Source organism: Capra hircus, chromosome 10, assembly GCF_001704415.2.
Source record: "Capra hircus breed San Clemente chromosome 10, ASM170441v1, whole genome shotgun sequence".
In the NCBI taxonomy this organism is placed as follows: domain Eukaryota; kingdom Metazoa; phylum Chordata; class Mammalia; order Artiodactyla; family Bovidae; genus Capra; species Capra hircus.
Genome location: NC_030817.1, coordinates 93,157,178 through 93,181,243, shown reverse-complemented (window position 1 = coordinate 93,181,243; position 24,066 = coordinate 93,157,178). Strand labels below are relative to the sequence as shown.

General features: G+C 45.0%; 1 non-coding gene across 1 annotated transcript; it reads left to right on the top strand.

Annotated features, from left to right (window-relative positions):
• On the top strand, window positions 19,698-23,426 carry LOC102172267. Its single transcript, XR_001918607.1, has 3 exons — window positions 19,698-20,287; window positions 22,928-23,020; window positions 23,338-23,426. It is a non-coding gene; the product is annotated as an uncharacterized LOC102172267 (transcript).

The following is a 24,066-nucleotide window of genomic DNA, read 5'->3' as shown; positions in this document are numbered from 1 at the left end:
GGTTTAAAGTAACAGTCAACATTTACTGACTTACACAGTTTCTGTGAGTCATGAACTGGGGAGCCGTTGAGGCAGGTGGTTCCTGCCCGGGGGTCTCTGGAGGTTGCCGTCCTCTGAAGGCTTGACTGGAACTGGAGGATCCACTTGCCGTGTGGCTTCCTCACAGGGCTGGCGTGTTGGTGCTGGCTGTTGGCGGGAATCCTTGGTTCCTCTGTGCAAGGGCTTGTGACCTCAACGTGAAGGCTGCCTTTCCCCAGAGTGAGTGATCCAGGAGAAAAAGGAGTTGCACTGCCCTTTCCAGCCTGGCCTCAGACCTCAGCCCCCGTCGTCTCCACCTTACTCTACGGGTCACGTATGTAGATAGCTTCAGTTCACCTTGGGAGGAGACTACATAAAAGCGGAAATACTAGGACTCAAGAATCACTGGGGGCCGTATTGGAGGCTGGGTACCACACTGTTTGTACAAACACATCTCAGACATTGTTTCCTTATCAGCATTTATAGATTGACCTCATTCATTATTATAAATGGCTGTACCCACTGTATGGATATACTAAAAGGAATCCTCTAGCTTTTAAGTCATTTCCAATTTTTTTTTTTTTTTTTTTGGCTATACTTGTATTGCTATTCAAGCAATCTTTGGGTGAATATCTTTCTGTATCTTTACATACTTGTTCACTCAGTATTCTCCCACCAGGTACTATGTGCCAAGTCATGCTCAAGACACTGAGGAAGATTGTCGAGGACAAAATAGACAAGATCCCTGTTCTCACTGGTAATGGAGCAGAGGCCAGAAATAAGGAAAACCTCTAATAGTAGTAAATTCTAAGAGAGGGTAAATGCTAGGAGTCTTTTGTACTATGGTGTCAGGGTAGGTTTCTAAGAAGGTGAAATTTAAGTTGCAATATATAAGGACAAGAAAGCCAGCTCTGGGAGGATCCTAAGCAAGGGCTTCATGGGAGTGGGTGAGGGGGAAAAAGTATGAGCGAATAGATGGGGGAGATTGGCAGGTGCTGGGTAGCTGAAGGGGCTTACTTGTAAGGGAATAAGAAGCTTGACTTTCACTCTGGGTGGGATGCTATAGGACTGTTTTACTGGTAGTCACTGGCTGCTATAGGATATAGATTATAGAAGGGCAAGAGGGAAGCAAGAACAAATTAGGAAATTCCAGCAATGCAGTCAAGAGATGATGCTGTCTTGAACTGCGATGATAGAGATGGAGAGAAGGGAACTAATTTGGACTGTTTTGAAGGTAAAGTCAACAGATGTAAGGAAAAGATAAATCTAGGAATTGAAGATAATACCTAGATTTTTTTTTTTTTTCAATGGATGATAGTGAAATAATTAGGAGTGAGTAAGTTTGGAGGTTGAAAGTCAAGAGTTCCGTGTTGGCCATGATATCTTGAGTTTGCGATGCCTGTCAGATATCCGTGGAGAACTGTTGAGTAGGACTTTTGGATATCTGAGTCTGGAATTTTTTTTAGAGTGATTAGGGCCAGAGATCCAGACTTCAGTCATTGGCCACATCACTAACACTTTTAAAGTAAAGGACTTAGATATTCTACGCAAGAGAAGAGATGAAGAGAAGGGCACCTGGGTCAAAGGCCTTTGGCACTTAAAACTTTCTGAGCAGAAAAAAGAGCCAGAGAAAGAGACTTAGAAGGACTGCCCACTGGAGCAGAAAGAAAGTCCAGAGAATCTGTTTCGGGCATGCCAAGGGCATAAAGGAGAGGGGTCAATCACAGGAAATACTACCAGAGGTCAAGAAAGAGAAGAATAGAGAAGTGACTATTGGATCTTATCAATGGAGAACATTGGTGACCTTGACAAAACCTCTAGTCTTTTCAGAAGGGAAGGTGTTCAAGAGAGGATAAGGAAGTGAATTCAGAGATGACAGACAAGCCTGTCCAGCAGGTTTACTTGTGAAAGGGAACGGAGGAATGTAGGGCAAAGAGAGGCGCTGAGAGTGGCTGTTATCTTTAGAATGTGGCAATCGGGGTGATCCAGTAGACAGTAGGGAGATATTGATGGTGGGGGAGAGATACTGTATTTCTGGAAGTAGAGTTTCTGGGTCAAAAGGTATATGTCATGTTGATCGTGATTAATTGCCCTCTTGAGATGGTGCACCAGTGTCTGTGACCCACTGTTATAAACACAATTTTCACAGTCTTCTATATTTACCAGTCTAAACGTCATGCATTGAGTGTATTGATCATGCAGAGCTACGGGCATGTTGGGAGAAACGAAACTGTGTCTTACCTCCTTTATTGACTTCGTTCTTGGGGCATATTCTTCTCCTGCCACTCTTTACTCCAGCAGGGCCACTTAAAAGGTGCTGGCCTGGGGGAGACTTGGTCTCGTTTCTCTCTGTATTATCTCTGAAAGGAAACCTCAGTTATTCTTCTGGGTGAGTTGCAGAAATCTTCTGTTTCATTTGGAACCTCCTCTGTTCTAGAAAGTCCTTCATTGTTCTTCTGTAGAGAATAGGAGGGCATGGCTGCAGCCCCTCCAGCTGGTACCTCATAGCTTGGAGTCTGAGCGCTGGGCCCCAGCCAGCTCACCTGCAGATGAGAGATTAGTTCTGTGTCGTTGCTTTTGGCTCTTTGTCTGAGTGCCTTACTCCAGCTTCACGGCGTAGCCTGGGTAGATGACTTCGGTTGGTACTAGAGTTTAATTAGAGCTTCTTTGTAGCACTGGCTAGCTAGACTTAATTACCTAACCCTGAAAGAACAGTTTAAGCCAAGTTTTGCATTCTGAGCTCAGGCACTTGGAGGGGACTGTATCTAGTTCTTATTGGTGACAGACAAAATTTCCCTCCAACTAAAGACATTTTGTAGATGAGGGATTTTGTTGAAAGTATAGCTGATTCATCAGAATTTATGGTTTAAAAAGAATTGCGGGGCAAGGAGGAAAATGATAATATGTATTCCAATGATATATTTCAATTAATTGAAATGATTTTTTTCTTTTTTTAAAATTTAATAATTGTGGAGAATTGTGTACGCACGCAGAAGTTGAAAGAATTGTATAAGGAAGCTCCAGGCCCAGGTATCCACTCAGCCCCAACAACCATGAATCCTTCAATTCTACCCCATTCACTTCCCTATCCCACTTATTCTGAAGCAAACCTCGGAAATCATATTATCTCACTTGTAAGTGTTTCAGTGACTCTAAAAGAAAGACTACACCAGGTCTCAGTAGCACCATGCAGGATCTTTATTTGCAGCATGGGGGATCTAGTTCCCTGACCAGGGATCAAACCCAGGTCCCCTACGCTGGAGGCATAGTCTTAGCCACTGGGCCACCAGGGAAGTCCTGGAAAGGAATTTCAAAGTCGTCCCTTAAATAATTTTTAATATCAACTATCCTGTCAGTGTTCAAATTTTTATTCATCTGAAATGTCATATTGGGCTTTTTAGTTAAAAAATAAAGACTCCAAATAAAGCTCACACATTGCGATTGATTCATGTCTTTTAAGCCTCTTATCTTTTTTTGTTTTCTTTTTGCAATTTGTTGAAGAAACAGGTTATTTGTTGGGAGATTTTCCCATAGTCTGGATTTTGCTAACTCTAGTCCACTGACAATTTATTTTTTTAAAAAGCTAGTTGTAAAATTTAAAAATTAATTTATTTTGCTTTTGGCTGTGCTGGGTCTTCCGTGCTGCCCACGGGCTTTCCCTCGTTGCAGCAGTAGGGGCCACTCTCCAGCTGCCATGCGTGGGCTCCTCATTGTGGGGGCTTCTCCTGTCGCCGACAGGCTCTAGTGCCAGCAGGCTTGTTGCCTCACTGCATGTGGGATCTTCCCAGACCAGCGATCGAATCCGTGTCCCCTGCATTGCAAGGTGTATTCTTATCCACTGCACTGCCAGGGAAGTCCTTCCACTGGCAATTTAAAAACCCCACGGCAGGAGAGATAAGGCTTTGTTAACCTAAGAACTCTGGTTATACATCTGTTCACTTTACACTTTATGGGAAGCAGCGGGAATTCGAAAACCCTTATCGCTTTGCTCTTATCACTCTCTCTTCTGTGTGTGCTCTTTTAAGGACGGGGAGAACACCCCGGCCCCGGCCGCCTCTGGCTGGCTGTGCCTGGGAACTCCCCTGTGACAGCACCATCATTAACCTTGTGGGCATCGACCTTCCCCTCCCATGTGCTCATTCCAGCCTCCCCAGAATGTTCAACACTCTTTAAATCTACAGTTTGGAGCCTTTCATCTTTTTTCAGGTGGGCTGGAATAGTTATTTTAGAAAGAGCGATGTTTTGGTCCTCAGAACCTATCCTGGAATTTTTTCTTTCAGGATCCTCGTGTGTGTGTTGGACTCCTTCCGCCCCTCCATCTGCGCCTCCCTTTGCTTTGAGTGGCGATTCTCCAGGCCAGGAGCGATCTCAGGTCCAGGGCTGATAGCCACGTTACCCTGGGCTGGCTGCTGTGAGGCAGAGCCTGAACGACTCCTATGTCTGCTTGGGAGTGGTCTTCCGCTGGCGTCTGGAAAGATGCTAGCAAAACTGAGTCAAATCTCCTGAGCAGATCTAGGGAGGCCAAGCCACACCTTGAAGGTCCTTCTGGATCTTTCAGCTTGGACAGGAATACGACACCTGAGTTTCTCCCGGTGCGATGGAAATGAAGCAGGAGGTCAGGGTAATCCCAAGAGCCCGAAGGGAACCAGCTGTGCAGGACAGGGGGCCTGCGGGAAGCCCAGGGCTCTGAGCCACTGTCGGCTCCCGCCTCTCTCTCCCTCTCTTTTTCTTCCTCCTTGTGATCAAGGTAATGAGGATGCCTTTTACACAGGAAGCCTCATGGCAACCACCCTGTGACCTTTGCTGCCGTCCCCAACCCCCACCCAGGGACTCTCCTTCCTCAGCCATCTGGTTTCTAACTAGAGTTAGAAACCAGAATAATCTACTTTTTGTTTTTTTTTATCTGTTAAAGCTGCCTTCCAGGGGGATGAGGTAAGAAGAACGCTCTTATCTTGATTTCAGGTGGGTGGAGAAGACAAGCTTCCTGCAGAAACCTAATTCTGGAGCCCTGGCTGGGAATCACCGAGGTCTGAGGAAGCCTTTGCGGCTGTGGAATCCAGACTCAGGGCAGGGCAGATACGGTGTTTGTTATCAGGGGAGCACGCAGGCAGAGCTGCAGGTTATGACTTGGAGCCTGTAAATCTGAGTAAACAGAATGGGCAGGAGAAACAGGTTGAGACAGACCCTGGGACCACCAGCGCCTCCTGGTGGTGAAGAGCAAGTACTCTGGAGCCAAAAGAACCGGGTTCACACTCACCAGCAATGACTTGAGGGCAGCTACTGATTTCTTTGTGCTTCAGCTTAATAAGCTATAAAACTGGGCTAATATTTCTGCATACGGTTTTTGAGGATGAAACAAACGGATACATTTGAACCGCCTAGAACGGTGCTTGGCCAGTGTGCGTGCTGATTGCTATTAACCGCTCTTGTGAAGTGAAAATGGCTCAGTCGTGTCCGACAATTTGAGACCGCATGAACTATACAGTCCATGAAATTCTCCAGGGTAGAACACTGGAGTGGGTTGCCTTTCCCTTCTCCAGGGGATCTTCCCAACCCAGGGATCGAACCCAGGTCTCACGCATTACATGTGGCCTCTCTACCAGCTGAGCTGCAAGGGGAGCCCAACTACTATTAACTACTATTATTTTCTTTCAGTTAGTTCCTGTGCAGGGACAGAGGGAAGCATGAGGTGACGGGGGAGCACTAGGAGGTCTCTGATATTCTGGAGAGCTTTGGGGTGTCAGGGAGGCTTCCTGGGAGGACCAGGGCCTGAACTGAGTATCTGAGTGTCCCTGGAGCAGTGTGTTTTGTGGGGCAGAGGGAGCTGGTGAGACACGGAGCTGGGACTTACCCAGGAGATGGTGGGGACCCTCCATGAGGTTAAGGGAGGCAGAGGGTCAGGCATGCATTCCAGCAGCTGGCAGAGGCTGAGTTTGAAGAAAAGCAGAGAGGATCCAGGAAGTGAGTCTAGTCTCTTAGAGTAATTCAAGCCAGAAATGGTCAGGGTCTGAATCACCATGCTAGGGTCAGAGAGGAGGGGATGGGACTTCAGGAGGTAAAGCCTGACCATGATTGAATGAGCAGAGGAGGGATCAAAAATGGTGTGACTCTCAGGGTCCTGGCGGAGAAGCCAATGGCACCCCACTCCAGTACTCCTGCCTGAAAAACCACATGGACAGAGGAGCCTGGTAGGCTGCAGTCTTCACGTTCACTTTTCACTTTCACGCACTGGAGAAGGAAATGGCAACCTGCTCCAGTGTTCTTGCCTGGAGAATCCCAGGGACGGGGGAGCCTGGTGGGCTGCCGTCTATGGGGTCGCACAGAGTTGGATGTGACTGAAGCGACTTAGCAGCAGCAGCAGCAGCAGGCTCCTGGCTCACGCAGTCGGATGAGCAGGGGCGTTGCTGCTGGTTGAGATAGCACACAAAGGGGGGCCCCGTCTGGGTCCTCCAGAGGAGGAGTGACGGAGTCAGGAAGGGAAGGGGCCAGTCCAGTCTGGTGTGACTCGGGGATTTGATGAGCCAATAGGCTGTCTAAGGGGAGGCGTCCTGCGCTCAGTGCGTTTATCCTCTTCTCTGCCCCACACAGGGGGCTTCCCTGGTGGGTCAGTGGTAAATAATCTGCCCCAGTGGGTTGGTCCCTGGGTCAGAACAATCCCCTGGAGAAGGAAATGGCAACCCACTCCAGTATTCTTGCCTGGGAAATCCCATGGAGAGAGGAGCCTGGCAGGACAACCGTCCCAGGTAGAATTTAAAGTGATATGCAAGGTTACATAAAGTAGAGGAAAATATTAATTGAGTAGAAGCAAAAGAAAGAAAAATAAGAATGGAATGTAAAACAGGAAGTTAATACAAAGTACGCAGCAGAAAGCAGAAGTCACAAGCCGACTAGAGTCGTCTGACCTGTATTGTTTGCACTTGCCTGTACTTTAATGTTTGTTTATTTTTGGTTGGGCTTTTTGTTTGTTGCTTTTTTGGAGTAGAGTCTTAAAATCCAGGAGCCCTCAAAAATTAGGATTTCTGGCTTTGTTTTAAACATATTGGAAGTTCTGGGAGCCCTGAGCCATAATCTAATCTGGCAGCAATTATCTGGATCTGAGGAGCAGACATTGTTCTTAAGAGGACGTGGGTTCTCCAACTTACCACAGTCCCCACCACTCCCTATTGTCTCCCCAACACTGAGGTGGAGTGTCAGTCCCATTTATCATCATGGACTATCTCTATCAAATGTGAAAAAAAAAAATAGATCGAGACTTCTTTTCAATTCTCACTCTGGTTTGCCTGTTTCACTCTGTAGCTGCCTGGCTGTTAATGAAGGCTGCTGCTTGTGGTTTACAACAGTTGCACATTCTGATTGGTGCCTTTGTTGTACCTACTGTTGAATAGTTTAAACATGGCTCCTGCTGTAGGAATTTGAGTTTATGACAGGTGGTAAATTCAAGTATTTGGCCTAGGTGGCCCACAGACTTGGCGCTGGGTTTTCAAGCAGTCAAAGAAAAAGAGGACATCTTACCAGCCAGGCAATTCACCTTTTCCATAAGATGATTGCTTAAGCAAGTCAGGGCTCTTTTCAGCACAAGACCACACAGAAATTTCTCTTGAGAGTCTTCATAGAGAAGGAATGATACGTTCCACCTCCAGAGTGTATGCAAATCTAAGGCTCATTCTAGAAGCTTCCCTCAACTTAGTCAAGTGGCATTTCCCCAGGCACAACTGCTTAGCAATTCTCGGGGAAGCCATTCTGATATAGTTCAGGAACATAATTCTCTACCAAACTGACCTATTATAGGGATAATTTTAGAAAATATACAAAATCTGGAGAAATGGGTGGACTCCAAGTAATCTTTCATAGATGATCCAAAGATGTGATGTCTGGACTTGCAGCAGCCACCTTGTAAGCATGAGGGGTGAGAGCCAGCATACAGAAGATGATAAGGAGGAAAGACAAAAGGTTTCAAGTTTTTAATGACATTGTTAAAACACTGAAAGAACCAACCCTTGTTGTTTGAAATAAATGTCCTTATTAAACTACTTTTATTTGGTTACTTTAATTTGCAGACACACACCATATCTAGTAAAACCAATTACCAATTCAAATGCAAAGAAAGAGCAATGAAATCCATAGACACTCTAACTTTTCTTCCAGGGAGTATAGGTATTGAAGAGGCAAGCAGATGAGTTGTGAACAACATTGACAAGCCACAAGAAGCTGCAGATCTACATTCTCGATGAGTAGAAATAAAACCATACTGGTGTGATTCTCAAGGGCTGCCCGGGTGGTGCTAGTGGTAAAGAACCGACCTGCCAATGCAGGAGACTCAGGTTCGGTCCCTGGGTCAGGAAGATCCCCTGGAGAAGGAAATGGCAACCCACTCCAGTATTCTTGCCTGGAGAATCCCAAGGACAGAGGACATAGCTTTCCCTACGGTAAGCTACAGTCCATAGGGTCACACAGAGTTGCACACGAATGAAGCGGACGGAGCATGCACACAAGATTCTCAAGGGTTTCAGATGTCAGGTCGGAACTGGGCAAACAGACTTGGAAGTTGGAATCATATAGTTTGTAGGTAAAACCATCACAGTAGCTGGAAATGCCTAGGTTGACCACATAAAGCAATGGAGAACACCCACATTCAAAGGGCAGGCATTAAAGGTTCCTGCGAGGAAAGAACATACAGGAAGAAGAGAGAGGCTGTAAGAAAGTCAGCATGGCAAGAGGTGATGGAAACCAAGAGAAAAGAATCTTTAGAAACAATGTCAAGTACAGCCCAGTAATATAAGGACTTGCATATGAAATCTGGGTTTAATATAAGGACTTGTGGACGAAAGTCTTAAGAAATCTGGACCTCTACACACTCCTGAGATGTCATTCTGCAGAGAAAAATTGTCCTGGTCTATCCCATTCTTGTTTTTCCTAAAGTCTTCCATAGAAACTTTGTAGTCTAAGATTTTGAGGGAATCATAAAAAAAAATCTGTAACACAATATAACCCCATGAGCTCTTAGGAACGTACATTCTTTGTTTAATTTCCCTGTCCTCAGTCACTCGGTCATGTCTGACTCTCTTGCGACTCCATGAACTATAGCCTGCTAGGCTCCTCTTTGCGTGGGAAGTTCTAGGCAAGAGTACTGGAGTGGGTTGCCGTTTCCTTCTCCAGGGGGCGATTTCCCTAGCCAATTTTAAAAAATGGCTTTCTGGAAGTTGTTGTCTACCCAGAAACTGAGGCAATAACATCTTTGCTTGCTAAAAGATGTACCTGCAGGACCAGTTTCAGTCTGTCATTTATCTTTTGGTAGGTCCAATGGATGGAGCCTCTCGTTGCTGATCAGTCCCTAAGTCACGTCTGACCCTTTTTGACCCCATGAGCTGCAGCACACCTGGCTTCCTTGTCCTTTGCCATCTCCCCGAGCTTACTCAAACTCATGTTCGTTGAGTCAGTCATGCCATCCAAACATCTTATTTTCTGTTGTCCCCTTCTCCTCCTGCCTTCTATGTTTCCCAGCATTGGAGTCTTTTCCAATGAGTTGGCTCTTCGCATCAGGTGGCCAAAGTACTGGAGCTTCAGCTTCAGCATCAGTCCTTCCAATGAATATTCAGGTTTGATTTCCCTTAGGATTGATTGGTTGGATCTCCTTGCAGTCCAAGAGACTCTCAAGAGTCTTCTCCAGCACCACAGTTCAAAAGCATCAATTCTTTGGTGCTCAGCTTTCTTTATAGTCCAACTCTCACATCCATACATGACCACTGGAAAAACCATAGCCTTGACTAGACGGACCTTTGTTGGCAAAGTAATGTCTCTGCTTTTTAATATGCTGTCTAGGTTGGTCATAGCTTTTCTTCCAAGAAGCAAACCTTTTAATTTCATGGCTGCAGTCACCATCTGTAGTGATTTTGGAGCACAAGAAAATAAATTTGTCACTCTTTCCATTGTTTCCCCATCTATTGGCCATGAAGTGAAGGAACCAGATGCCATGATCTTCATTTTTGAATGTTGAATTTTACATTCTCCTTTTTCACTCTCCTCTTTCACCTTCATCAAGAGGCTCTTTAGTTTGTCTTTGCTTTCTGCCATAAGGGTGGTGTCATCTGCATATCTGAGGTTATTGATTTTTCTTCCCAGCAATCTTGATTCCAGCTTGTGCTTCATCCAGCCCAACATTTCACATGATGTACTCTGCATTCAAGTGAAATAAGCAGGGTGACAATATACACCGTTGACCTACTCCTTTCCCAATTTGGAACCAACCCATTATTCCATGTCTGGTTCTAGTTGTTGCTTCCTGACCTGCATACAGGTTTCTCAGGAGGCAGGTACGATGGTCTGGTAGCCCCATCTCTTTAAGAATTTTCCACAGTTCATTGTAATCTTCACAGTCAAAGGCTTTAGTGTAGTCAGTGAAGCAGAAGTAGATGTTTTTCTGGAATTCTCTAGGTTTTTCTATGATCTAACAGGTGTTGGCAATTTGATCTCTGGTTCCTCTGCCTTTTCTAAATCCACCTTGTAAGTATGGAAGTTCTCAGTTTACATACTGTTGAAGCCTGGCTTGGAGCCTCTCTGGAGGCAATCTAAACAGAGCTCCAGAAGTATGTGAAACTCAAGGCATTTCTGACAGTCACTCATTCCTTCTCAGTCTTCTGCCATCTGTTCCCAGGCTTGGCACAAACAATATTAGTTATCTGCTGTTGCATAGCAGATAACCCCAATTTAGCTTAAAACAACATTTATTGTCTCTCATACTTTCCAATAGGCAATAATTCGGGAGCTGTGTAGCTGTTGTTGTGGCTTGGGGTTTCCCAAGAGGTCATGCTGCAGACATCTGGAAGCTTGCCATGGCTGGAGGGCCCGCTTCTAAGGGGGCCCATCACACATCGGACAGACTGGTGCTGGCTCTTGGTCAGTTCTCTGCCGCACGGGACTCTCCAGAAGGCTTCTTGAGTATCCTCCTAACATGGCGGCTGACTTCTCCCAGAGCCTGTGATCCAAGAGGAAGCAAAGCTGAAGCCATGGTGTCTTTTACGCCCTTGCCGTGTCAGTCACACACAATATCCTGTTGCTAACACAGCTCTGCTCCATTCCCTGTGGGCAGCGTCTACACAGAGGTGTGAGTACCAGCGGTAAGGATCCTTGGGGGCCATTCTGAGGGCGGGTCACCACTGAAACTTTGCAGAGAGGGGCTGTGGTTTTAGCTGACAAGGGAAGCGTAATTGCTGGACTTGCTAATAGCTAGTCCTAACGATAGACAAAGGAATGCGGTTCAGGCCTGTGGCATGGATACACACCACTGTCCAACACATTCTACCTGCTTGCTTTCGGTCTAGCCATCATGGCTGTCCAAGTTCAGACTGCCTTGTTTGGCCCCAGAGTAAATCTGGGCAACTAACAAGCATTCGTGTTTTCCTTCTTCACTGTCAATATGAATAACTCAGTTTCACGTTCTGTTTTCAGTGAAAGCATTTCCTTAGCTATCTTCTCCTGTGATTTATCTCAGTGTTTAACAGCCTTCAGGATTAGGGTTTTAAAATAGTCTTTTAATATTGGTTAAGTTGCTCTTCTTCAGTTGATGGCATCAGTGGCAGAAAGCAAGTGGCCACGTCTCCTATCAGAATGCCTCCATATACACAATGCCATCAAGTTACTTCTTTCCTTCTGACAGACAATTCCAGTTTGGTTTACCTTCGCCTCGTGCTGACTGGGATGGGGATTGTGTGTGTGTATGTGAATATGTACTTTTTTTTCAGGAGGACTTCAAATGTATAGAAAATCAGAGCGTAGAATTCTCTGAAGAGCTCTCACGTCCCCAGTACTCACCTTCAACACTTCCCTGACTCATGGCCAACCTGGTTTAGTGTCTTTTCTGCCCACTTCCCACCATATCACCTACCTCTCCCCAGCTGGATTATTTTGAAGCAAAGGGCAGAAATCTTCTCATTTTGGCCAAGAAAAATAGATGTTTTAATTGTGTTAAAGACATTCTTGCCTTTAGGATTCCTCGTTTTGATTCTCAGCTGTCTGTGGGTAAAAGGCAAGATAAATGCCTTTAATTCAGCAAGGAACTCAGGGGCTTAGGGACATGATTGAAGGCAGAGAGAGGGGAAAATCCCCTTTCTGCAATTGCTGAGGCAGAAACATATGACTTGCGTGGCAGGAATGTGCGGCTGGGCCTCTAAACCTGTTTTTCTGGACTGTGAGGGTAGAAATATCAATAACCTCAGATATGCAGATGACACCTCATGGCAGAGAGTGAAGAAGAACTAAAGAACCTCTTGATTAAGGGGAAAGAGGAGAGTGAAAAAGTTGGCTTAAAATTCAACATTCAAGAAAACTAAGATCATGGCATCTGGTCCCATCATTGCATGGCAGATAGATGGATGGGGAAACAACGCAAACAGAGACAGACTTTATTTCCTTGGGCTCCAAAATCACTGCAGATGGTGACTGCAGCCATGACATTAAACAATTCTTACTCCTTGGAAGAAAAGCTATGACCAAACAAACAGCATATTCAAAAGCAGAGACATTACTTTGCCAACAAAGGTCCATCTAGTCAAGGCTATGGTTTCTCCAGTAGTCATGTATGGATGTGAGAGTTAGACTACAAAGAAAGCCAAGCACCAAAGAATTGATGCTTTTGAACTGCGGTGTTGGAGAAGACTCTTGAGAGTCCCTTGGACTGCAAGGAGATCCAACCAGTCCATCCTAAAGGAGATCAGTCCTGGGTGTTCATTGGAAGGACTGATGCTGAAGCTGAAACTCCAATACTGTGGCCACCTGATGTGAAGAACTGACTCGTTGGAAAAGACCCTGATGCTGGGAAAGATTGAGGGCAGGAGGAGAAAGGGATGACAGAGGATGAGATGGTTGGATGGCATCACCAACTCGATGGACATGAGTTTGAGCAGGCTCTGGGAGTTGGTGATGGACAGGGAAGACTGGCATATCCATGGGATTGCAAAGATGTGGACACGACTGAGCGACTGAACCGCACTGAGAGTAAGGAGAGGAAGTGGGCCCCCCTGGCTCTCTAGGGACCTCTGCCCTCATAGTGACGTTTCCTGAAGGATGGAAATCTCACACTGGCCTCCTCACACACATATGTACACACTGATACTCAAACCAATTTTGAAATAAAACATGTTTTAAAAGGAAAAGGAGCTTCAAAGGCCTTTAGCCTAAAGTTGTCATTTCCCTCAAGTGCAGAAGGAGGCCCAGTTAGGTCATGTACCTTAGATGTGTTTTAGTTCAGTTCAGTCGCTCAGTCGTGTCCGATTCTTTGCGACCCCACAGACTGCAGCACGCCAGGCCTCCCTGTCCATCACCAATACCTGGCGTTTACCCAAACTCATGTCCATTGAGTCAGTGATGCCATCCAACCATCTCATCCTCTGTCATCCCCTTCTCCTGCTGCCTTCAATCTTTCCCAGCATCAGGGTCTTTTCCAATGAGTCAGTTCTTCACATCAGGTGGCCGCAGTATTGGAGTTTCAGCTTCAACATCAGTCCTTCCAAAGAACACCCAGGACTGATCTCCTTTAGGAGGGACTGGTTGGATCTCCTTGCAGTAATTAACAATAATCTATACTGTATTAATATTTTGAATATTTGTCCTGAATTATATAATTTCAACTGAATAACTATTGAAACTATTTGTATGTTCCTTTTCTGTATGTACACACATTTCCCATTGTAGCATGCGTATGATTTTTAGTTTACTAGTTCACTTGTCTTCTCCCACTTCCCAACAGCTCTGCTCTTTTTGCCTTAGGGTTTGCATTAGCTTTTCTCCTCTACAGTTGTCCTTGCTTCCAAACTCCCCCGAATCTGATATTTCCGCCTCTCTCGCTCTTCACACGCTATCTTAGATGTGAATATGTAATTTTTAGCCCTAAGCATCCTGAGGCACACCAGAAATTGAAAAGTAAAACTGTAATCAGTGATTCACAGAGCAAGGAAGGTGCCACTGGAGGGCTTCTCTGGGCTATAGCCAGGTGTGTCTCCCCTGCCCACCCTGGGATTTCCTATCACCTGTAAATTTGTGTCTCTAGATTGACAGGGTCCTGTTGAGACTTTTGACATTATCTTTGTTTCTGAAAGTCTCCCGGAGGGCAGAGACTGTGGCTGGATGAAGCACAAGCTGGAATCAAGATTGCTGGAGAAATATCAATAACCTCAGATATGCAGATGATAGCACCCTTATGGCAGAAATCGAAGAGGAACTAAAGAACCTCTTGATGAAGGTGAAAGAGGAGAGTGAAAAAGTTGGCTTAAAACTCAACATTCAAAAAACTAAGATCATGGCATCTGGTGCCATTGCTTCATGGCAAATAGATGGGGAAACAATGCAAACGGTGACAGACTATAAGAAAATAAACTGCTCCAAAGGCCCCTCCAAAAAAGAGCTCCAAATTCCCTGCAGATGATAGCTGCAGCCATGAAATTAAAAGACACTTGCTCCTTGGAAGAAAAGCTATGACCAACCTAGACAGCATATTAAAAAGCAGAGTCATTACTTCCCTGACAAAGGTCTGAATAGTCAAAGCTAAGGTTTTTCCAGTAGTTGTGTATGGATGTGAGAGTTGGACCATAAAGAAGGCTGAGTGCTGAAGAACTGGTGCTTTTGAACTGTGGTGTTGGAGAAGACTCTTGAGAATCCCTTGGACTGCAAGGAGATCAAAGCAATCAATCCTAAAGGAAATCAACCTTGAATATTCATTGAAAGGACTGATGCTGAAGCTGGAACTCCAATACTTTGGCCACCTGATGTGAATGGCTGACTCATTAGAAAAGACCCTGATGCTGGGAAAGATTGAAGACAGGAGGAGAAGGGGACGACAGGGGATGAGATGGTTGGATGGTATAACCAATTTGATGGATGTGAGTTTGAGCAAGTTCCAGGAGATGGTGAAGGTCAGGGAAGCTTGGCGTGCTGAGGTCCATGGGATCGTAGAGAGTCAGACACGACTGAGTGGACTGAACACCACCATCACCACCACAGATCAGTCCCTGAAGAAGGGCCATGGTTTACAATTTCAAGCACACTCTGGAAATTAGGGGGCTTTCCAGATGGCACTAGTGATAAAGAATTTGCTTGCCAATGCAGGAGACGCAAGAGATGTGGGTTGCTGCTAAGTCGCTTCAGTCGTGTCCGACTCTGCGCGACCCCACAGACGGCAGCCCACCAGGCTCCTCCATCCCTGGGATTCTCCAGGCAAGAACACTGGAGTGGGTTGCCATTTCCTTCTCCAATGCATGAAAGTGCAAAGTGAAAGTGAAGTCGCTCAGTCGTGTCCTACCCTTAGCGACCCCATGGACTGCAGCCTTGCAGGCTCCTCCATCCATGAGATTCTCCAGGCAAGAGTACTGGAGTGGGGTGCCATTGCCTTCTCCGAGAGATATGGGTTAGATCCCTGAATTGGGAAGAGGAGGAAGTAGCGTCTAACTCCAGTGTTCTTCCCGGGAAAATCCCATGAACAGAAGAGCCTGGTGGGCTACAGTCCATAGCGTCACAAAGAGCCGGACCCGATTGAGCATACAAGCAATGCCAAGGCCATCTGGGAATTAGAGAGCGTCCAGATGCAGTGCTGCAGGGCGACACTAGAGGGCACCATACACCAAAGGAAACATCTAGCTCTGCTAACCAAGCGGAAATCACCTTGCTTTTAAACCCTAAGAGCAAAGCACACCAAGGTCATATGTATTTTGCATCTCTAGAATCAGATTATAATTACAACATTATAATTTTCAATATTAAACATTTTCCCTGCCAATCGAATTTTCCAAGTAATTTATTTTGGGTTGAATATGATTTAGATATAATACTGCTGAGACCCACATATTCTGTAAGACTTACCCATTTTAGTACATTTAAAACTTGAGTTTTATAAATTCAAACTCTTTATATTCTCGGAAATAACTGCTGTCTGTCTCTTCGATGAAACAAATTTTGTATGTGGAATAAATGCAAATCAAATAATTCTTTGGACAATTAAACCCGACAAGGCTCAACTCTTTGGGGAGCTTAGTTTCCCTTTCTGAGGCATTTGTTCATTAATCCATCCATCAGCACAGCTTTCTTTTTATAATCTATAATGAATAAATTTATTGTCCTACAAAAATCATTGTCTAGAAATATGGGAATACAAGAAAAGATATTTGCAGTCAGGTGTCTGGTGGTCATCAGCCAGATTCAAAGCTTTTCCTTCTTATGCTTGACGCTGTGCTAAAAGCTGTGGAGGGCAAGGATGAATCAACTATCAATTCTGCCCATTCAGTCTGGAGAGTGAGGCGTATGTGGGCAGACCAAAAAAAAAAAAAAAAAGTGAAAGAAAAGGAGGTGCTCTAGGGGACAAGTGAGAGCAGAGGTGGGCACCTGTCAGAAGAAAGGTGAGCAGCTGGGGAGCTTGCAAGAAAACTGCTAAGAGGAGATATTTGAACGGAGCCTCAAGGAGTGACAGAATTGGCTTTCCAGGCGCTGGGCCAGAACAGCTAAGGCGGGAAGAAGCAGAGAGCAGAGCATGGTGGTCAGTTTGTGGGCAGGTCAGACGGATGAATGCCCAGGACTGTGGGTGATGATTTGTGTTTTAGATTAACTACTCTTGCGAGCAGAATGAAAGCGAAGAGTGAGTAGAGAGAGCAGTAAGGAAGCTATCACAGTAATGAGACTCCAAATCACCAAGTCCTGTAGGTGGGGAAGGATGGAGAGAAATGGATGAATTCAACTGATATTTGCAAATGGTGCCAGATGCTGGGTGACGGGAGCAGGAGGAGCAGGTGGGTGGGGAGAGGGTGTGGGTTTGGCTTTGGTCCTCATTGAGTGTGAGAAGCTTGTGTGACACTCGTAGGAATGGGGTCCAGCAGGCGGTTGGACAGTGGTTTTGGAGATTAGTAGAGAACTCTGGGCCAAAAGATATGATTTGGGGAGTGACTGAAATTTCAAGTGTTAGTCACTCAGTCACGTCCGACTCATTTTGACCCCATGGACAGGCTCCGCTGTCCATGGAATTCTCCAGGCACAAATACTGGAGTGGGTTACTATTCACTCCTCCAGGGGATCTTCCCAACCCAGGGATCAAACCCGGGTCTCCTATATTGCAGGCAGATTCTCTACTGTCTGAACCACCAGGGAAATGATCAGTTCAGTTCAGTCGTTCAGTCGTGTCCGACTCTTTGCGACCCCACGAATCGCAGCACACCAGGCCTCCCTGTTCATCACCAACTCCCGGAGTTCACTCAGACTCACATCTATCAAGTCAGTGATGCCATCCAGCCATCTCATCCTCCGTCGTCCCCTTCTCCTCCCGCTCCCAATCCCTCCCAGCATCAGAGTCTTTTCCAAATGAGTCAACTGTTTGCATGAGGTGGCCAAAGTACTGGAATTTCAGCTTCAGCATCATTCCCTCCAAAGAAATCCCAGGGTTGATCTCCTTAAGAATGGACTGGTTGGATCTCCTTGCAGTCCAAGGAACTCTCAAGAGTCTTCTCCAACACCACAGTTCAAAAGCATCAATTCTTCAGCACTCAGCTTTCTTCACAGTCCAACTCTCACATCCATACATGACCACAGGAAAAACAATAGCCTTGCCTAGATGGACCTTTGTTGGCAAAGTAATGTCTCTGCTTTTGAGTATACTATCTAGGTTGGTCATAACTTTTCTTCCAAGGAGTAAGTGTCTTTTAATTTCATGGCTGCAGTCACCATCTGCAGTGATTTTGGAGCCCAGAAAAATAAAGTCTGACACTGTTGCCACTGTTTCCCCATCTATTTCCCATGAAGTGATGGGACCGGATGCCATGATCTTCGTTTTCTGAATGTTGAGCTTTAAGCCAACTTTTTCACTCTCCTCTTTTACTTTCATCAAGAGGCTTTTTAGTTCCTCTTCACTTTCTGCCGTAAGGGTGGTGTCATCTGCATTTCTGAGGTTATTGACATTTCTCCCAGCAATCTTGATTCCAGCTTGTGCTTCCTCCAGCCCAGGTTTCTCATGATGGACACTGCATATAAGTTAAATAAGCAGGGTGACAATATACAGCCTTGATGTACTCCTTTTCCTATTTGGAACCATTCTGTTGTTCCATGTCCTGTTCTAACTGTTGCTTCCTGACCTGCATACAGATTACTCAAGAGGCAGGTCAGGTGGTCTGGTATTCCTATTTCTTTCAGAATTTTCCACAGTTTATTGTGATCCACACAGTCAAAGGCTTTGGCATAGTCAATAAAGCAGAAATAGATGTTTTTCTGGAACTCTCTTGCTTTTTCGATGATCCAGCGGATGTTGGCAATTTGATCTCTGGTTCCTCTGCCTTTTCTAAAACCAGCTTGAACATCTGGAAGTTCACGGTTCACATATTGCTGAAGCCTGGCTTGGAGAATTTTGAGCATTACTTTGCTAGCGTGTGAGATGAGTACAATTGTGTGGTCGTTTGCGCATTCTTTGGCATTGCCTTTCTTTGGGATTGGAATGAAAACTGACCTCTTCCAGTCCTGTGGCCACTGCTGAGTTTTCCAAATTGCTGGCGTATTGAGTGCAGCACCTTCACAGCATCATCTTTCAGGATTTGAAATAGCTCAACTGGAATCCCATCACCTCCACTAGCTTTGTTCATAGTGATGCTTTCCAAGGCCCACTTGACTTCACATTCCAGGATGTCTGGCTCTAGATGAGTGATCACACCATCGTGATTATCTGGGTTGTGAAGACCTTTTTTATACAGTTCTTCTGTGTATTCTTGCCACCTCTTTTTAATATCTTCTGCTTCTGTTAGATCCATACCATTTCTGTCCTTTATCAAGCCCATCTTTGCATGAAATGTTCCCTTGGTATCTCGAATTTTCTTGAAGAGATCTCTTGTCTTTCCCATTCTGTTGTAAATGATATGAGTGGCTAAAATTGCCAACATTTAGGAGTCAAAGAAATTGCATTCAGAAATGAGTACATCAGGAGAGTATAGTCACAAAGCCATAGGGGAGTTCTTGGTTAGAAGACCCAACATGAAAAAGACACAGCGTTTCCTGGATTCTCTCGACTTAACACAGCCCCAGTACAAAAAGCAATCAGATTTGCTGGGCAAGGTTCTTCCCCTGTATTGACCCAGGGCCTAGCATAACATCAGTACCTGACAAATATTTCCTGATTATATGTAGGGATATGCATCCAATGGAATAATACACGATCTCAGTGAAGAATAGGGTAGGTCTGTCTGTGTTGATATAGTAAGATTTATTTATTTATTTTAAAAAATTTTTATTTTTACTGTATTTTACTTTACAATACTGTATTGGTTTTGCCATACATTGACATGAATCCGCCACGGGCGTACATGAGTTCCCAATCTTGAACCCCCCTCCCACCTCCCTAAGATTTATATTAATTAAAAAAAAAAAGTGCACACGTGGTAATGCTATCAGGCGTGTACACGCTAAGTTGCTTCGGCGGTATCTGACTCTCTGTAACTCTTCAGACTGTAGCCCACAAAGTTCCTCTGTCTATGGGATTCTGCAGGAGTGAGTTGCCATGCCCTCCTCCAGGGCGTCTTCCCTACTCAGGAATCAAACCTGAGTCCCTTATGCTTCCTGCATTGGCAGGTGGGTTCTTTACTACTAGTGCCACCTGGGAAGCCAATAATAGTCCATATAATTATATAAATGATAAATGTATCTTTTTTTCTATAAGGATAATAATAGCTGATACAAACAAAGCACTCAGTATGTTCCAGGCACCTGTTTAATCCTTTCTGTTGGGTAGGCAGTACCGTGATCCTGTTTAAACAGATTGGGAAATGGGGACACAGTGTAGGCGACTAGCCCAGGATCCCGCAGCTAATCGGGGACAGAGGTGAGAGCTGGAGACGGGCAGTCCATGCTTTCCACGATCCTGCTTCTCACGCAGCTAAGTGTTAACCGGGAAGAACTCGGGTGGGACATGGTGGAGAGACGTTTACTTTTATTTCATACTCTTGAGTATTCAGAACACTATTTTACCACGTGCATTATTACGTTCATCATTAAAAAAAGCTAATTTGAAATTATTTTTTTGAGAACTGAGCTTTAGGTACAAGGTGACGGCGTCTCTGGGGACCTCTCGGGAGGTCCTGTGGGCTGCCTGATGACGAGAGGGATGGGCGTGGGCTGGCTGAGGACACAGCCCAACTGGCTTGGGAAAGGAGATACAAGGGGATAACTGGTTGCTTTCCATATAACTCAGGTTGAGCGCAGGCAGCATTGAAAGCACGGTGGCCGGTCTCTGGCTTTGGTTTTCCCAGTGACTTTTGCTTTGGTAAGTTTCTCTAACTTGGGAATTCCCCGCCGTGGATTCCTGCATACATGGCTTCAATGGCTTCATCCCACTGATTTTTTAAAAAAATTTTTATTTTTACTTTATTTTACTTTACAATACTGTATTGGTTTTGCCATACATTGACATGAATCCACCACGGGTGTACATGCGTTCCCAAACATGAACCCCCCTCCCACCTCCGTCCCCATTACATCTCTCTGGATCATCCCCGTGCACCAGCCCCAAGCATGCTGTATCCTGCATTGGACAGACTGGCGATTCGTTTCTTACATGATAGTATACATGTTTCAATGCCATTCTCCCAAAGCATCCCACCCTCTCCTTCTCCCTCAGAGTCCAAAAGTCCGCTATACACATCTGTGTCTCTTTTGCTGTCTCACATACAGGGTCATCATTGCCATCTTTCTAAATTCCATATATATGTGTTAGTATACTGTATTGGTGTTTCTCTTTCTGGCTTACTTCACTCTGTATAATCAGCTCCAGTTTCATCCATCTCATTAGAACTGATTCAAATGTATTCTTTTTAATGGCTGAGTAATACTCCATTGTGTATATGTACCACAGCTTTCTTATCCATTCATCTGCTGATGGACATCTAGGTTGTTTCCATGTCCTGGCTATTATAAACAGTGCTGTGATGAACATTGGGGTACATGTGTCTCTTTCAATTCTGGTTTCCTTGGTGTGTATGCCCAGCAATGGGATTGCTGGGTCATAAGGCAGTTCTATTTGCAGTTTTTTAAGGAATCTCCACACTGTTCTCCATAGTGGTTGTACTAGTTTGCGTTCCCACCAACAGTGTAGGAGGGTTCCCTTTTCTCCACACCCTCTCCAGCATTTATTGCTTGCAGATTTTTGGATCGCAGCCATTCTGACTGGTGTGAAGTGGTACCTCATTGTGGTTTTGATTTGCATTTCTCTAATAATGAGTGATGTTGAACATCTTTTCATGTGTTTGTTAGCCATCCGTATGTCTTCTTTGGAGAAATGTCTATCTAGTTCTTTGGCCCATTTTTTGATTGGGTCGTTTATTTTTCTGGAATTGAGCTGCATAAGATGCTTGTATATTTTTGAGATTAGTTGTTTGTCAGTTGCTTCATTTGCTATTATTTTCTCCCATTCAGAAGGCTGTCTTTTCACCTTGCTTATATTTTCCTTTGTTGTGCAGAAGCTTTTAATTTTAATTAGATCCCTTTTATTTATTTTTGCTTTTATTTCCAGAATTCTGGGAGGTGGGTCATAGAGGATCCTGCTGTGATGGAGAGTGTTTTGCCTATGTTCTCCTCTAGGAGTTTAATAGTTTCTGGTCTTACATTTAGATCTTCAATCCATTTTGAGTTTATTTTCGTGTGCAGTGTTAGAAAGTGATCTAGTTTCATTCTTTTACAAGTGGTTGACCAGTTTTCCCAGCACCACTTGTTAAAGAGATTGTCTTTACTCCATTGTATATTCTTGCCTCCTTTGTCAAAGATAAGGTGTCCATAGGTGTGTGGATTTATCTCTGGGCTTTCTATTTTGTTCCATTGATCTATATTTCTGTCTTTGTGCCAGTACCATACTGTCTTGATGACTGTGGCTTTGTAGTAGAGCCTGAAGTCAGGCAAGTTGATTCCTCCAGTTCCATTCTTCTTTCTCAAGATTGCTTTGGCTATCCATTGATTTTTCTTTCTTTCCTTTTTTAATTAGGCAATATAGTACAATAACAGAAAAAGTTAAAATCAGTTTGAAAGGGGTAAATGAGAAATCCTACTCTCAACTTCTCGGTTTCCATCTTGACCCTTGTAGCTACTACTTTTTTCTTTCTTTTGTAAACTTTCAGTGATTGCTTAGTCATATTCAAGTTTTGGCTAAGATCAAGTGGTGGCTCAGACGGAAAGCGTCTGTCTACAATGTGGGAGATCTGGGATCGATCCCTGGGTGGGGAAGTTCCCTGGAGAAGGAAACAGCAACCCACTCCAGTACTCTTGCCTAGAAAATGCCATGGACGGAGGAGCCTGGTGTCCATGGGGTCGCAAAGAGTTGGACACGACTGAGCGACTTCACTTTTTTTATGCACTTATATATACTTCTTTTTTTTTTTTGGCTGAGCCTCTCTGCATGTGGGAGATCTTTGTTCCCTAAACAGGGAACACATATATATCCTTATTTTTCTTTCTTTCCTACATATCCAGAGTCACTGTTTTTTCTCTTTCTAAATTGGCACGCACAGAGCTTTCTCATCGCCACCCCCCCTTTTTTAGAGCTAAGTAAGTCCCTGTCCATTGGATGGGTTTAATGGTCTTCTCTGAGAGTGTTTCCTTGACCTTGCTGTTGGCCTTGCTGAGGAGTCTCCAGGTTTGAACCAGTGTTTCTTCTCTGCTTCTCTGTATTTAGATTTCTTTCCAATCAGCAACTTCCTAGCAACTGACTGCATTTGTACCCACATTCCCCTTAATGAGGGGTAACTGGAGGCTCTTCTTTGCCTTCTCCTCCAGGGCACACAGTGAGGGCCAGCCCTTCATTGATAGCTCTTGGGGTAGCAGCTCACACCTGTTCCTTTTCCTGGTTAAAAACAGGCTCAGAGTTATTTCCACTTGAATCTCTTGTCACTGGCAGTTTTCATTTTCTTGGAAACAGGTGTGCTGAGGCGGACCCCCCCCCACCCCGGGTATAAATGGTTAGAGTTTAATTATAAACACCTGTTGATGGAGCCCTACTTTGGCTGAATAGGTATGAAGTTATGTGTTTCCTTTCTCTTTTTGTTTATTTTTTAACCTGTGTTTTATCATAGCTCTGACTTTGTTGTCTGATTGCTAACTTCCAAACCCTCTGAACAGCTCCATCATGGAGCAGAGGGGATTAGGGGAGGGGGAAAAAACTCACCCGCAGAGATCTCTGGAGCTTGCCCTAGAGAGGCAGAACACTTGGTTAATTGAGGATTATCCTGCTTTAACAATCATCCCTTGGGGTGTGAGCTGAGCAGGGGATGGCAATACTTCGTTTTAATGAAGGTGTTGGTGTTTCTCCACCGGCCTATCCTTCACAAGCGTTTTCTCCCCGGCTTTGGCGGCTCACCCTGGAGTGCTCCCCTCTGCTGCCAGCGTGCCCACCCAGCTGGAGATTGCCATGGACGTCATGATTAGAACCTTTCACCGCTACTCCTGCAGGGAAGGAGACAGGTTCAAGCTCAGCAAGGGGGAGCTGAAGATGCTCCTGCAGCGAGAGCTCACGGAATTTCTCTCAGTGAGTCCAGCTGTCCTCCCCGTTCAGGTGAGGGTGGGAGCCGTGCCGGTCCAGGGACAGCCTCTGTGACCACCGTCTCCTGGGCTCGGTCCACACCATGTAATTCCTATCGAGATTCTAAATACCAGGGAGCAAACACCAGGACCTTTGCTGTGTCTGTGGGCACGTACCCCTTTCTGCGGTGTCTGAGGTGGGGGGGGTAGGGTTTCCAGGTGTTGGAAATTATATTTGAGGCTTTTGTCAATTATTCAGTGTCCCAGTGCAGCAAAAGTACAGCTGGTTATACTTGGTTGGAGCTATAGTTACACCATGACCTGGAGCTCTATCCAGCTGTCTGTAAATGAGTAAATATGATGTTTGGGGCCAGAATGAAGCCAGGGATACTGCACGCTGTGGTAGCAAATTTCCTAGTGAATGATAAATACTAGCAAGTTTGTCAGCCAAGAACAAGCTGATTGTTGACTGAGGCAAGAGATGTCTGGCCCATGACTAGTTGAACAGCAAACAGATTTACATCGCAAAACAGGCAGGAG